The 13,753-nt window shown below is 49.5% G+C and overlaps 1 non-coding gene across 1 annotated transcript; it reads left to right on the top strand.

The window, feature by feature from the left end:
- Positions 1–10,336: 10,336 nt before the first annotated feature.
- Positions 10,337–10,443, top strand: LOC116566183. Its single transcript, XR_004275782.1, has one exon. It is a non-coding gene; the product is annotated as a U6 spliceosomal RNA (small nuclear RNA).
- The last annotated feature ends 3,310 nt before the right edge of the window (positions 10,444–13,753 follow it).

Below are 13,753 nucleotides of genomic sequence, written 5' to 3'. Positions count from 1 at the left end.
AGGTAAATGCGTGTCATGGGGGTTTGTTGTACAGATTATTTCATCACCCAGGTGTTAAGCCCAGTGCCCAATAGTGATCTTTCCTGCTTCTCTCCCTCCTCCTGCCCTCCCCCTCCAGGAGACCCCAGTCAGTGTCTGTAGTTTCCTTCTTTGTGCTCCTAAGTTCTTATCATTTAGCTCCCAATGCATTCCATTCTTTTAGATATATGTGCCCTTGGCATTTTGGCTCTTTTGGGCCCCTTCTTCCAACAAATAATAATAATAGTAATAATTCTATTTTGTAACTGTTGGTATAAAAACAAATATATTAATTTTTTCTTTTTTTTTTTGAGACAGGGTTTCACTCCTATCACCCAGACTGTAGTACAATGGCATGATCTCAGCTCACTGCAACCCTCACCTGCTGGGCTCAAGCGATTATCCTGCCTCAGCCTCCCTTGTAGCTGGGATTACAGGCACCCGCCACCGGGCCTGCCTAATATTTTTTTTTTTTAATAAATACAGAGCTTCTTCATGTTGCCCAGGCTAGTCTCAAACTCCTGAGCTCAAGTAATCTGCCCTCCTCAGCCTTCCAAATCACTGGAATTACAGGCGTGAGCCACAATGCCAGCCCGGATGTATTAATATTAAAACATTTTCTTCAGCCTACAAGTTCTTCTTTTTCTTATTTTGATGCAAATTTAAACATGTCGTGGGCCCTTAGATTCGACATTCTCGTGGGTCCTGTGCCTCCTGTGTGTCATGGAGAAGGCAGCCCTGTGTGTCTCTCATATCCACTTCCACCACACAAATGTTCCACCTCCCCAGTCTCCATCTCCAGCCCAGAGCTCAAGGACAAGGGATCCAGCTTCCTCTCTTGTTATTTCGTATGTGTAACAAGCACCTTTACCTTTACCTGCCCCGACCCAACCTCACCTTCCCCCAATCTGCCCCCCCATCCCAAGGGCCTAGCCTAAGGGATGCTCCTCCCCACCACATCCCTGATGCTGTTCCACAAGGAGTCACTCACCTGCTTCCTCTCTTGTGGCCCTCTCAGTCTGCCCCAAATCTATGCCATCTCCAAGAGCCTCTTCATGGGTCTCCCAGTCTGCATCCTCCTTGAGATAGGAGGCGGGACTTGACTCCGGAGGTGGGGCTCGAACACTGGACCAGACTGAGGACTAGCTAAAACAGGGCTGGGGTGGAAGCAGCTTTCCAATCAGACACATGTCCCAGTGTGCCATGTCAATTTGTCATTGCCATGTCAACACCTGGGAGTTATCACCCATTTCCATGGCAATAACCCAATGACCCAAAGTTTACCACACTTTCCCTAGAAATTTCTGCATAAATTGCCCCTTAATCTGCATGCAATTAAAAGTGGGTATAAATATAACTGCAAAACTGCCCTGGGGTGCTGCTCTCTGCCTATGTGTATCCCTGCTGTGCAGGAGCAATCGTGGAGCTGAAACGCTCCTGCTTCAATTAAGCAGTTTTCTTCCACCTCTCTCTGTGTTGCCCTTGAATGCTTTCCTGGGGAAAGGCAAGAACCCCTGCAGGCCAAGCCCCACTTTGGGGCTTGCCTCCCCTGCACCCTCACCCATTCTCTATTTTACAGCACATTTTTTTCTTTTTTGAGATGGAGTCTCACTCTGTTGCCCAGGATGGAGTGCAATGGAGTGATCTCGGCTTACTGCAACCTCCAACTCCCAGATTCAGGTGATTCTTGTGCCTCAACCTCCCCAGTAGCTGAAATTACAGGCACCTGCCACCGTGCCCCGCTATTTTTTGTATTTTTACTAGAGATGGGGTTTCACCGTGTTGGCCAGGCTGATCTTAAATTGCCTATTTTATTTTATTTTAATTTTTCTGAAATATGTTAAACTCCAGCTACTCTGTCATTTCATTCCTACATTCTTCAATGTTCCCCTCTAAAATATAGGAACATTTTCTTAAATAATCAGTGCCACACCTGACAAAATGTACAATTCTATGGAATGATCAAATATTTGCAATGTTTCAAAATGTCTTTTGCATTGATTTGTTGGATTGTTTGCATCAGGATCCAAAGAAGGTCATACATTACATTGGGTTAAATGTTCTTTTAAACAAGAGAAATTCCCCTTTCTCCATCTTTATTTTTTCATGTCATTAACTTGTTGAATAAATGTGGTCCTATATGAGTCCCACATTCTAGATTTGTCTGTTTTTTCCTTGTAATGTCATTTAGCTTTTCCTTCATCCCCTGTATTTCTTTGCGTATACAAGAAGTGGCTGGGCACGGTGGCCCACGCCTATAATTCCAGCACTTTGGGAGGCCGAAGCAGGTGGATTGTTCGAGCCCAGTGGTTAAATGCCAGCATGGGCAACACGGAGATTCCCCATATCTATAAAAAATACAAAAATTAGCAGGGCATGGTGGCATGCACCCGTGGTCACAGCTACTCAGAGGCCGAGGCAGGAGGATCACTTGAACCTGGGAGACTGAGGCTGCAGTGAGCCATGTTTGTGCCATTGTGCAACTCCCTGCCTCAAAAAAAGAAAAAATAATAATAAATAAATAAAAGATAATATCTAAGAAATTAGCTCTGAGCCAGGGGTGGTGGCTCACACCTGTAATCCCAGCACTTTGGGAAGCCAAGGCAGGCAGATCACCTGAGGTCAGGAGTTCAATATCAGCCTAGCCAACATGATGAAACCCCATCTCTACTAAAAATACAAAAAACCAGGCGTGGTAGTGCATGCCTGTAGTCCCAGCCACTGGGGAAGCTGAGGCAGGAGAATCACTTGAGCCCAGGAGGCAGAGGTTGCAGTGAGCCAAGATCTTGACACTGCACTCCAGTCTGGGTGACAGAGTGTGACTGTCTCAAAAAAAAAAAAAAAAAAAAAAAAAAAGTGGCAGGACATGGTGGCTCATGCCTATAATCTCAGCACTTTGGGAAGCCAAGGTGGGCAGATCGCCTGAGGTCAGGAGTTTGAGACCAACCTGGCCAACATGGCAAAACCCCATCTCTACTAAAAAATACAAAAATGAGCCAGGTGCAGTGATGCACACCTGTAGCCCCAGCTATTCAGGAGGCTGAATCAGGAGAATCACTTGAACCTGGGAGGCAGAGGTTGCAGTGAGCCAAGATTGCACTACTACACTCCAGCCTGGATGGCAGAGCAAGATTCTGTCTCAAAAATTTTTTTAAAAGTTAGCTCTAGTCGGGTGCAGTGGCTCACACCTGTAATCCCAGCACTTTGGGAGGCCAAGGAAGGCAAATCACCTGAAGTCTGGAGGTCAAGACCAGCCTGACCAACATGGAGAAACCCATCTCTACTAAAAATACAAAACAAAATTAGGTGGGTGTGATGGCACATGCCTGTAATCCCAACTACTTGGGAGGCTGAGGCAGGAGAATTGCTTGAACACGGGAGGCAGAGGTTACAGTGAGCCGAGATTTCACCACTGCACTCCAGCCTGGGCAACAAGAATGAAACTCCGTCAAAAAAAAAAAAAAAAAAGTTAGCTCTAATGGTATATGGTTTGGTTGTTTTTTTGAGGAAGTCTTACTCTGTTGCACAGGCTGGAATGCAGTGGTGTGAACATTGCTCACTGCAGCCTAAACTTCCTGGGTTCAAATTATTCTCTCAGCTGAGATTACAGGCATGTGCCACCATACCATGCTAATTTTTGTATTTTTTCTAGAGATAGAATCTCGCCATGTGCCCAGGCTGGTCTTGAACTCCTGGGCTCAAGCAATCCTTCCACCTCGGCCATCCAAAGTGCTGGGATTACAGGCACGAGCCACCATGCCTGGCCTGGTGTATTTTATTTAGGTTCAGTCTTGTGTGTGGGCTGGGGCAAAGGATCCTCGTGGAGGGTGCTGCATGCTTCCTATTGCATCCCATCAGGAGGTAAGTTATGTCTAGACACCGCACGCTCAGTGATGCCAACTGTTCTGTGGCTTCAGGGAGTGACAGCCTGACCCCTCCATTGTCACCTTTCCCCCTCCACCTCCATTAGTCCTTCGCCTTCTGCTTTTATTCTTTGATTTCTACCTAAACCCATTTCATAATCTTTCCACAATAAAATATTTTAAAGGAAAAGCTCCAAGCAGCAATTTCCTAACTCACAGGAAAGAGAGTCTAAAAATGGTAGAGACTCAGGTACCAGGTTAATCAGAGCAGGGAGGAGGGTGAGGGGCACCTCATGAGAAGGAGGAAGGAGAGAGTGAAGTGGTGGCCGGAAGGAGCAGTGGAAAAACACAGAGACCTCCTGGCCAGGAGCCTGAGTTTGACACTGGTTTGAGATTTTCCTACTCAGGGCCCTACCTGGGTGGTGAGTTGTTTATAGCTCCAGCTTTATAGAGAGACAGACCTGAACTTGATTCCAGCTCAGCTTCTTAATTGGCATTGAGTGACTTAAAGCAAAAATTTTAACTGGACTTCTTCACCTATAAAATGAAGACATTAATCCTTACCTTGCAGGGTTGTTGGGAGAACGAACTGGGTGGGTAGAGGGCATGGCAAGTGCCTGGTAAACACTCTGGGTGGTGGGTAGGAAGCCTGTTTGAGGAAGGGGAACTCTGTACTCCACGCCTCCTGTCCTTCTCCTGCCCTAACAGATTCTTGCCTGATGCCAGGCTCAAGCTAGAAGTGCTAGGAGTAGAGTATAACACACTCATTCCGGAGACAGCAAGAGCAACACCCAGGGACATCCACCTTCCCCTTCAGCTGCTCCAGCAGGGCGTCTGGTCTCCCAGCCCTTGCCATGGCAGCCCAGTGGCTTACCTTTCTGGACTTGAACCCGTGGTCACCCCCTCAGGGTGAACATTGCTCACTGCAGCCTCAACTTCCCGGGTTCAAGTGATTCTCTCAGCTGGGATTAAGGCGCATGCCACCATGCCAAGCTAATGTTTGCATTTTTTTGTAGAGGTGGAGTCTCACCATGTGCCCAGGCTGATCTCGAACTCCTGGGCCACCTCCTGGGGATACCAGGCTTGCTGAGCCTGTGATGGGCGGGGCTGTCTGATTCCCAGATGATTTATCCCAAGCCAGGAACATAGCAGATGCACAATCAATGTTGAAAGAATGGAGCTTTCCCTGCCCAGAGTGGGAGAGAAATCGTTTGTCAGGTGACTCTGCCTGTGGGGGCATCTTTGGCATCCCCAGGAGTTCCTGGCTCCAAGCCCCTGAGCCCTTGGCAAGGGGGTGTGGGGGAAGCCCCTGGGGTGGAGCAGAGAGCCAGGAGCACCTCCCTCCTGCTCCTGTTCCAGCCTGTCTACTCCTGCCCTGCCCACCCCCACCCACAGCCCTGGCCCCTAGTTGAGCCTCTCGCTCCTTTCACAGCAGCTTTCAAGCCAGCCGAGGGCCTCAGTGAGATGGGGTTGGGTGGGGTGGAACCTTACACCACGAACTCCCAACCTCATCCTGTTTGCAGCATCAGTGAGACTGGCTCTAACACCCCCTGCTGGCGATCGAGGCTGACTCCTTTAGCCTGAGTCCACTGGAAGTACCACCCACGAGTCCCCAACTCCAGTCCTCTCAAGGGACTGGCAGGGCCCACCTTAGCCCCAGGGTTCGGCTCAGAGGGGAGACACGCGGCTCCACCTGGCCCAACCCCATGCCTTTGTTGTGGCTTCCAAGTTTTCTTTTCCACGTCACTTGTGCTGCTTGCTCTCTTGTTTTGTTGACTTTAGTGCTGTCTTGTTTGCTCTGGCTGAGCCCACAGCCTCAGGATGAAACTCACTCTGAGCCCAGGAAGTGTAAGCCTGAAAGTCAGCAGGCTGTGGGTGGGGACGGAGCAAATGAGAGAAGGGGTAAGATCTGAGCTCCTTCCCAGCCTCCCTCTGGAGTTCACGGCTGTTCACTCCAGCAGCAGGGTCGGGGCCTAGGGGCAGAGATGGGTGGAAGAATTTTTCCAGCCTCACTGAGGGCAGGTCTTGGCCTGTCACATCAATGTTTTGAAGTCACATCGTTTGTTTGGAAGCTCAGCCCCAGAACTCTAAATGCCTCCGATCTCCAGGAGGTCTGAACCCCTCCGTGGGGCAGTACAAGTTCTCTGGAGGCTGCTATCTGATGTCAGCCCCTAGTCCTTCAACTGAACCACACAGGAGGCACCACCATCCCCCACGGGGAGCCTCCGGGACCCAGCTTTCCTGACTTTCCATGCGCCTCGATGAGAATCTGCTGCCCAGCAGCCTGGTAAGGTGACCCCGCAGGATTATTGCCCCTCTACAAATTGAACCCCAGACATGGTAAAGGGACATGTCCAAAGTCACCAAGTGGGAGCTTCCTGCCTAGCCCAGACTCTTTGCCCCACTTCAAGCATCTCTTGGATCACGGACTGAGATGGGAAGGCAGCACCAGGCCCGAGGCACAGGGGCAGAAGCCAACACACCCAGTTGTGGACTGTGCACACAGTGCCACACAAACCACGGTATGGGCAACCTGGGGCTGACATGCTCACCCCACAGCCCTGCACACAGATGCAGCTGGGACCCTCATGCCCCGCCTGCCTGCAGAGGGGGTAAGAGAAAGCAATGACTCAGCGCCCACCTGCCACTCACTGCTCCCGGCCTGCCCGTGTGGCCTGTGGGGTGTACATGCAGTCTCAGGGTTAGGACAGGGGAACCACCCTGGCCTGCAGCCGGGAGCTTAGGGATTAGCTTAGGAAAGCTGCTGCTGTCACCACAGGCTTAGGATGCCCAGCTCTGCCAGCTGATCCAGCCAAGCCCTTCTTGGGGAAGATGAGCTGTCATTAGGGAGCCCTCCTCACCTCTCAGACCTCTTGTTCTTATGGCTCCCCAGGCTCTTCCCTCTTTCAGGAAGACACCTGCACCCATGCACATGTGTTCTGGGAAGCACTGCATGTTCATCTACACCGCCTCTGCCTCATGCCACATGTACCCTTCACACCTGCAGCCCACAGTCTAGGGGGCTGTGTGCCTGGGGACCTCCTATGTATGCTCGGGGAGACGCAGACACACATCTTGGACCCAGGCGTATCCCACAGTATTGCACCCATATAGATGAACACACAGGTGCTACATTCTGCATCCCCCCTACCCCTTCCAGAGCAAGGGCCATTTGAGGGTGAGGGGTGAGTCACCTGCCAACCCGTGGGACCTGCTGAACCAGCAGGATGGGACGTCACAAGCTGACACCTGTGGCCTCAAGGGACTAACACCCCACGTGGGGCCCACCCAACCACCAGCCTCCAGAGCCCCCCAACACCTTACCTCCACCCGTATTACCTCCTAATCACACCCTCAGCCAGGACTCATGCCAGAAAGTCACCTCTATTCCATTACAATATGGATCTGCAGCTGAGCTGTGACTGTGCCTCAAGGGCTACTATCAGATTTGGCTGTAAAGATGCCTCAAGGAAAAATCAGGGTGGCAGCAGGACCCATCCCTCTCCTCTCCTCTGTCCAAACCCCAAGACTCCTAACTATCCTCTCATGGAAGCCCTTCTTGTTGATAATTCACACCTTTTGCTCCTCTTAGCTCACACACGCTTGAGCAAAGAGCCCCATTCTAGGCTCTGTTCCCTCCTGCCCTCTCTCACCTCTATATTCCTGCTCAGGAGTCTGTCCCCAACTCTGGGAACTCCCTGAGGACAGAGGGGCAGTCTGCAAACAGAGAACCAGGAAACCCAAGTAGCCCAGGTGAGTCGCTTGTCCCCCAGATGAAGGACGCTGGTTAAAAGCCCACCTGGCTCCTCCCCTGCTTCACCAGCACACCCAATTAGTCACCAAGTCAAGTCTTGCTGGGTCTAAAGAATGTCCTCAACTCCTACTCTGTGCCAGACGTCTCTGTAAATACATGGTCAACTTTGTACATGCATCACTCGGCTGGGTGTGGTGGCTCACACCTGTAATTCCAGCACTTTGGGAGGCTGAGTCAGGCAGATCACTTGAGGTCAGGAGTTCGAGATCAACCTGGTCAACATGGTGAAAATCTGTACTAAAAATAGAAAAATTAGCTGGGCATGGTGGCAGGTGTCTGTAATCCCAGCTACTTGGGAGACTGAGGCAGGAGAATGGCTTGAACCTGGGAGATGGAGGTTGCAGTGAGCTGAGATCGTGCCTCTGCACTCTAGCCTAGGCAACAAGAACAAAACTGTGTGAAAGAAAGACACAGAGAAAGATGGAAAGAAAAAGAGAAAAAGAAAGAGAGAGAGAAGAAGGAAAGAAAGAAGAAAGGAAGGAAGGAAGAGAGGGAGATGAAAGGAGGGAGAGAGGGAAGAAGGAAGGGAGGGAGGAAAGAAGGAAGGAAGGACACTCTAACTCTTGCCATCTTTCTATCTTTCTAATCTGAATTTTTTTTACATATAGTGGTTAAGCATATGGGTTGTGGGCTGGGCGTGGTGGCTCATGTCTGTAATCCCAGTACTTTGCGGGGCCGAGGCCGGGCAGAATGCTTGAGCTCAGGAGTTTTGAGACCAGCCTGGGCAACACAGTGAAACCTCATCTCTATTAAAAAAATAAATAAATAAAGGATATGGCCTCTGAAGCCAGACTGCCTGGGCTTAAATCTCAGCTCTGCTGCTTGCTAGTTACTTAATCTCTCTGTACCTCAGTTTCATCATCTGTGAAAAGGAGATAATATCCACCAAGTGAAGTCGTTGTGAACACTAAATGAGTCAATAATAGAAATGAAGTGCTTAGGAGAAGGCCTGTTCTATCATAAGAGCTCTTCAGAGTTTGCTATTATTACCTCCCTCCCTCCACTAATTCAGTCCCTTAGAGTCTGTCCCCAGCTATCCAATCTTCACACAGCAGTCAATGTGACCTTCTAACCACAGATGTGATGGGGTCACTCCTGCACCTGCGATCCATCCATGGCTCCCTGTGGCCCTCAGGATGTTGTCCGGCTCCTTAGCCCTGCGCACAAGGCCCTTCACGCCTGGCCCAGTGCTCCAGCCTTGTCATTGTCCCTCTCACATTGCCTTGAACACCCAGACTCCCCTTTGCTGTCTCTGCCTAGAACTCTCTATACCCTGGTGTGCTGGAAAATGCTTAACAACTGGATGTCTACAAAAACTGCATGATTGGCTGGGCGTGGTGGCTCACGCCTTTAATCCTAGCACTTTGGGAGGCCAAAAGTGCTGATCACAAGGTCAGGAGTTCGAGACCAGCCTAGCCAATATGGTGAAACCCCCGTCTGTAATAAAATAAAAAAATAATAAAAATTTTAAAAAACTGCATGCCTAGATATGTCCCTCTATTTATTCTAAGTTTTAATAGTATAAAGCTGTAAAATAGCGCATAATATACAAATAATACCAAAGTACACAGTGCTCTTTATTGTAAATTCTACAAAGTTAAATGCTCTAGAGATTGCTTTCTTCATCACTTCTCACCCTTTTGGCTAAGATCAAGTGGAGAATGCTCTCTTTGCCTTTTGCCAACCTTTACACCTATAGCCAACCTATGGTTGCAATTCATAGGATTTGACAAAGTCAAACTATGAACAAATGCTTGGTTACTATCAAATTCAACAAGTAAGTCATTCATAGGCCAGGCACGGTAGCTGAGGCCTGTAATCCCAGGGCTTTGGGGGGCTGAGGCAGGAGGACCCCTTGAGCCCAGGGTTCAAGACCAACCTGGGCAACATAGTGAGACCCTGTCTCTACAAAAAAAAAAAAAAAATTAGCCAGGCATGGTGGCACACACCTGTAGTCCCAGCTACTTAGAAGGCTGAGGCAGGAGAATCACTTGAGCCCAGGAGTTCAAGGCTGCAGAGGGCCATGATCGTCACACTGCACTCCAGCCTGGGTGACAGCAAAACATGTCTCTACACACACACACACACACACACACACACACACACACACAGGCCCCATTCTTAGCTCACAGGCTGGATTTAGCCTGTGGGTTGTAGTTTGTCAACGCCTGGTCCATGTAATCAACAGAATAGTCAATTAAGCCCTGATTTGTAGTGTTTGTCGATTTCAGTGATGCAAATACTCCCACAATGGCCTATTTCCAACTACCACTGTGTTGTCACTGAACAAGGAGGTGGGACGGATGATCAGAGCACATCATCATACAGAACCTCCACCTTAAAGATACAATACAGGTAGATGTAAATACCTTGAAGAGCATATAATAGTAAAATGTAGTAATAATTAGGAAGTGATGAGTTTTGATTATATGTTACCTTTGTTTTTAAAACAATTTAATTCTATGTTTATATAATTTAATTTTTAGTGGTGGCAGTGTTTAACAAGCAGCCTGTGACATTCCAGAAAATGTAACACTTGGCTCTCACTAGCCTGATGGCCCCAGCACACCACCCCCTGTGCCTGTGCCATCCCCCATAGCGCTCCCTGGCAAATAAAAGTCACTCTTCAAGACTTAGTGTCACACTCCCTTCAGCAGCACATATACTAAAATTGGAACAATACAGAGGAGATTAGCAGGGTCCCTGCATAAGGATGACAGGCAAATCTGTGAAGTGTTCCATTTTTTTTCTTGTGACAGAGTCTTGCTCTGTCACCCAGGCTGGAGTGCAGTGGCGCAATCTCAGTTCACTGAAATCCCTGCCTCCCAGGCTCAATCGATTCTCCTCCCAAGTGGCTGGGATTACAGGCACATGCCACCATGCTTGGCTAATTTTTATATTTTTTTGGTAGAGACAGGATTTCACCATGTTGGCCAGGATGGTCTCGAACTCCTGACCTCAAATGATTCACCTGCCTCAGCCTCCCAGAGTGCTGGGATTATAGAGGTGAGCCATCACACCAGGCTCCTTTTTTTTTTTTGAATGCCCTTTTTTTTTCCCTGTCTTTTCCTCCCCTGCCTTCTAACAAGACAGCCCCCTCTCCCATGGAGGGGCTAAATGGTATGGCTTTTCCCTTCCCTCCTCAGAAGCAGCCCAAATAGACATCTCATTCTCCGTAATCCACTATCACCTGCTGTTGAGAAATGCTGAGTGTATGATTGCCGAGAAATGCTGAGTGTATGATAGAATATATCATTTGCCAAGAAGAACGATGGCAAGGAAAACCTAGCCGCCCCCCACCACCAAGTGGAAAACTGGCTGGGGCATTCTAAAGTGGCAAGACGGTATATGCATATCATACACCAGTTAAAACAATTCTTAAAGTGTGGGATATGTGACCCTGCCCCCGTGGCTCCCTCGTGGAGAATACTCTTTAGTTTGTCTGTGATCAGTGATAAGCAGGCACCAGCTGCCTTCCTAGTTTATTTTTGTTCTATGAGAAAATACCAAACACCTGTTTGTTAATAATGATCACCTGTTCAGAGAGGATAAATGCATGGGTCAGCGTCTGCTTGAGGCCCTCAGCACGAAAGGCTGTCAGCCCCTGAGGTCCTCAGCTTGGAAGGCTACTGGCCCCCTGATAGTCCCACTTCGTTGTTCTATCGGGGTGTCTGCTTCTCAATTCCTTCAGCACCGCCTGGGTGGAGGTTTCTATGGCCGAGCTGGACTCGCTAACCTGCCCTTCCTTTTTTTTTTTTTTTTTTTTTTGAGATGGAGTCTCACTCTGTTGCCTGTTGCCCAGGCTGGAGTGCAGCGGTGCGATCTTGGCTCACTGCAACCTCCGCCTCTCTGGGTTCAAGCAATTCTCCTTCCTCAGCCTCCTGAGTAGCTGGAATTACAGGTGTGTGCCACCATGCCAGGCTAATTTTTGTATTTTTAGTAGAGATGGGGGTTTCACCATGTTGGCCAGGCTGGAACTCTTGACCTCAAATGATCCACTTGCCTTGGCCTCCCAAAGTCCTGGGATTACAGGCGTGAGCCACCATGCCTGGCCTGCCCTTCCTATAGTCTAACCTGAATTGTTCCTGCTTTCATGACACTGTCTTTCCTTCCCAGAAAGGGATCTGGGGTCCCACCCTACAAGTGACCTCACCAAGGGGCTGTTCTCCACCCTCCAGCCCCTCTGCAGCCCTACCACAGAGCCAGGACCCAGCCCAGCCCAGCTTCTGTCTCTGCAGTTCCTGGAGACAGTCACCAGGTAAGGGCAGCCAGCCTGCTGGAGCCACCTCTCCCACCCCTGACCTTTGCCTAGGATCCACCCTTGTCTCCCGGCTCTCCAGGACACACACCCCACCCTGGGACCAAGGCTCCACTGTCCACCTGTCCAGACTTGCCTTCCATCCTGCGGGATGACACACCTAACCCAGCCAGTGCCCTGTGGTAGAATGTCTCACTCAGGTCAGAGAGAACAGCAGGAAGAGGGGGCTTGAGGGGCACCTTCCACCCACTCCCATGGCTGACACCCCTTCCACAACTCAGGAAGGTCCATGAAGGACCTCGGGACCCAGTTCACCAAACTCCTCAAGCTTTATAGGTAGGCAGAGTAAGGCCCCAAGGCCTCAGGATGGGTTCGTAGCTAGAACAAGGCTAGATCCCAGGCTGGATCCCCTGCAGGGGAAGGCCTCCCATCCCTGCACAGGAGGGCTTCTTCCCACAGCCTCCCGGGAGGAGACTCGGAGGGATCCCCTCAGAGAGTGGGGGGTGCAAGAGGAGTCACAGGCAGGTGGGTTCCAGTCCTAGAGAGACGATCTTGCCCTGCAGAGTTTTTGGAGGTTGGATGTTTCCCAGCTCAGTGCTGAGGGAAGGAAAATAAACCAGCTCACCTGGTAATGAGTGTTCCTTACTCACAGCATACTTAAATGGGGGTGTGGGGGTGGGTGCCATCCTCCCCAGGGGCTGGCAACAGGGGATGCATCATTGGCATTAAGTGAACTTAATAAAACTGATTAAAAGTCAGTCTGCTTCTTCTTGTCACCATAGGCAGCAATGTTAAACAATGTCAGTAGTAAAATACACAGATGGGGTGGACCATTCCCACTGCCCCCTCCCCTTAGTACACACGATTCCTATCTCTATATTCACCCCCAAATTCCTGCCAATCAAATCTACACGATTTCTTAGATCCTAAGACAAGCCTCCTTTGGAGAATGTACGGATCCTTTTAGGACATCTTTTTCTGAATGTCTACCTAGCATCTTAAGTGTTAATCGGCTAGGCACCATGACTCACACCTGTATCTCCAGCACTTTGAGAGTCTGAGGTGGGTGGATCACCTGAGGTCAGGAATTTGAGACCAGCCTGGCCAACATGGTGAAATCCTGTCTCTACTAAAAGCACAAAAATTAGCTGGGTGTGGTGGCAGATGCCTGTAATCGTAGCTACCTGGGAGGCTGAAGGAGAACTGCTTGAACCCAGGAGGCGGAGGTTATGGTGAACCGAGATCACACCACTGCACTCCAGCCTGGGCGACAAGAGCAAAACTGTCTCAAAAAAAAAAGTGTTAATCAGTTCCTACAAGAGTACTTCATTTATTCATTAATTTATTATTCATTTATTCAGCCATGGAAGCCCTCCTAAGTGCTAGGTGCTGGATGTGCACCAGAGAACAAGTCCTAGTCCCAGCCATGGAGGACTTATGAGGCACGTAGGGAAGCTGGTGAGTAAACAAGAAGCTACAATGCAAGTTTGGAGTCTTGCTCTGTCGCCCAGGCTGGACTGCAGTGATGTAATTCCAGCTCACTTCAGCCTCCACCTCCCGGGTTCAAGCGATTCTTCTGCCTCAGCCTCCTGAGTAGCTGGGATTAGAAGCATACATCACCATGCTCAGCTAATTTTTGTATTTTTAGTAGAGACAAGGTTTCACCATAATGGCCAGGCTGGTCTCAAACTCCTGATGTTAGGTGATACAGCTGCCTTGGCCTCCCAAAGTGTTGGGATTACAGATGTGAGCTACCAGTCCCGGCCATTTTTTTTATAAATGCATAGCTTTTTTTTTTTT

Source organism: Sapajus apella, unplaced genomic scaffold (assembly GCF_009761245.1).
Source record: "Sapajus apella isolate SASKATOON/1434 unplaced genomic scaffold, GSC_monkey_1.0 scaffold42, whole genome shotgun sequence".
NCBI classification, from domain to species: Eukaryota; Metazoa; Chordata; class Mammalia; order Primates; family Cebidae; genus Sapajus; species Sapajus apella.
This window is presented reverse-complemented; position numbering and strand designations above follow the sequence as displayed.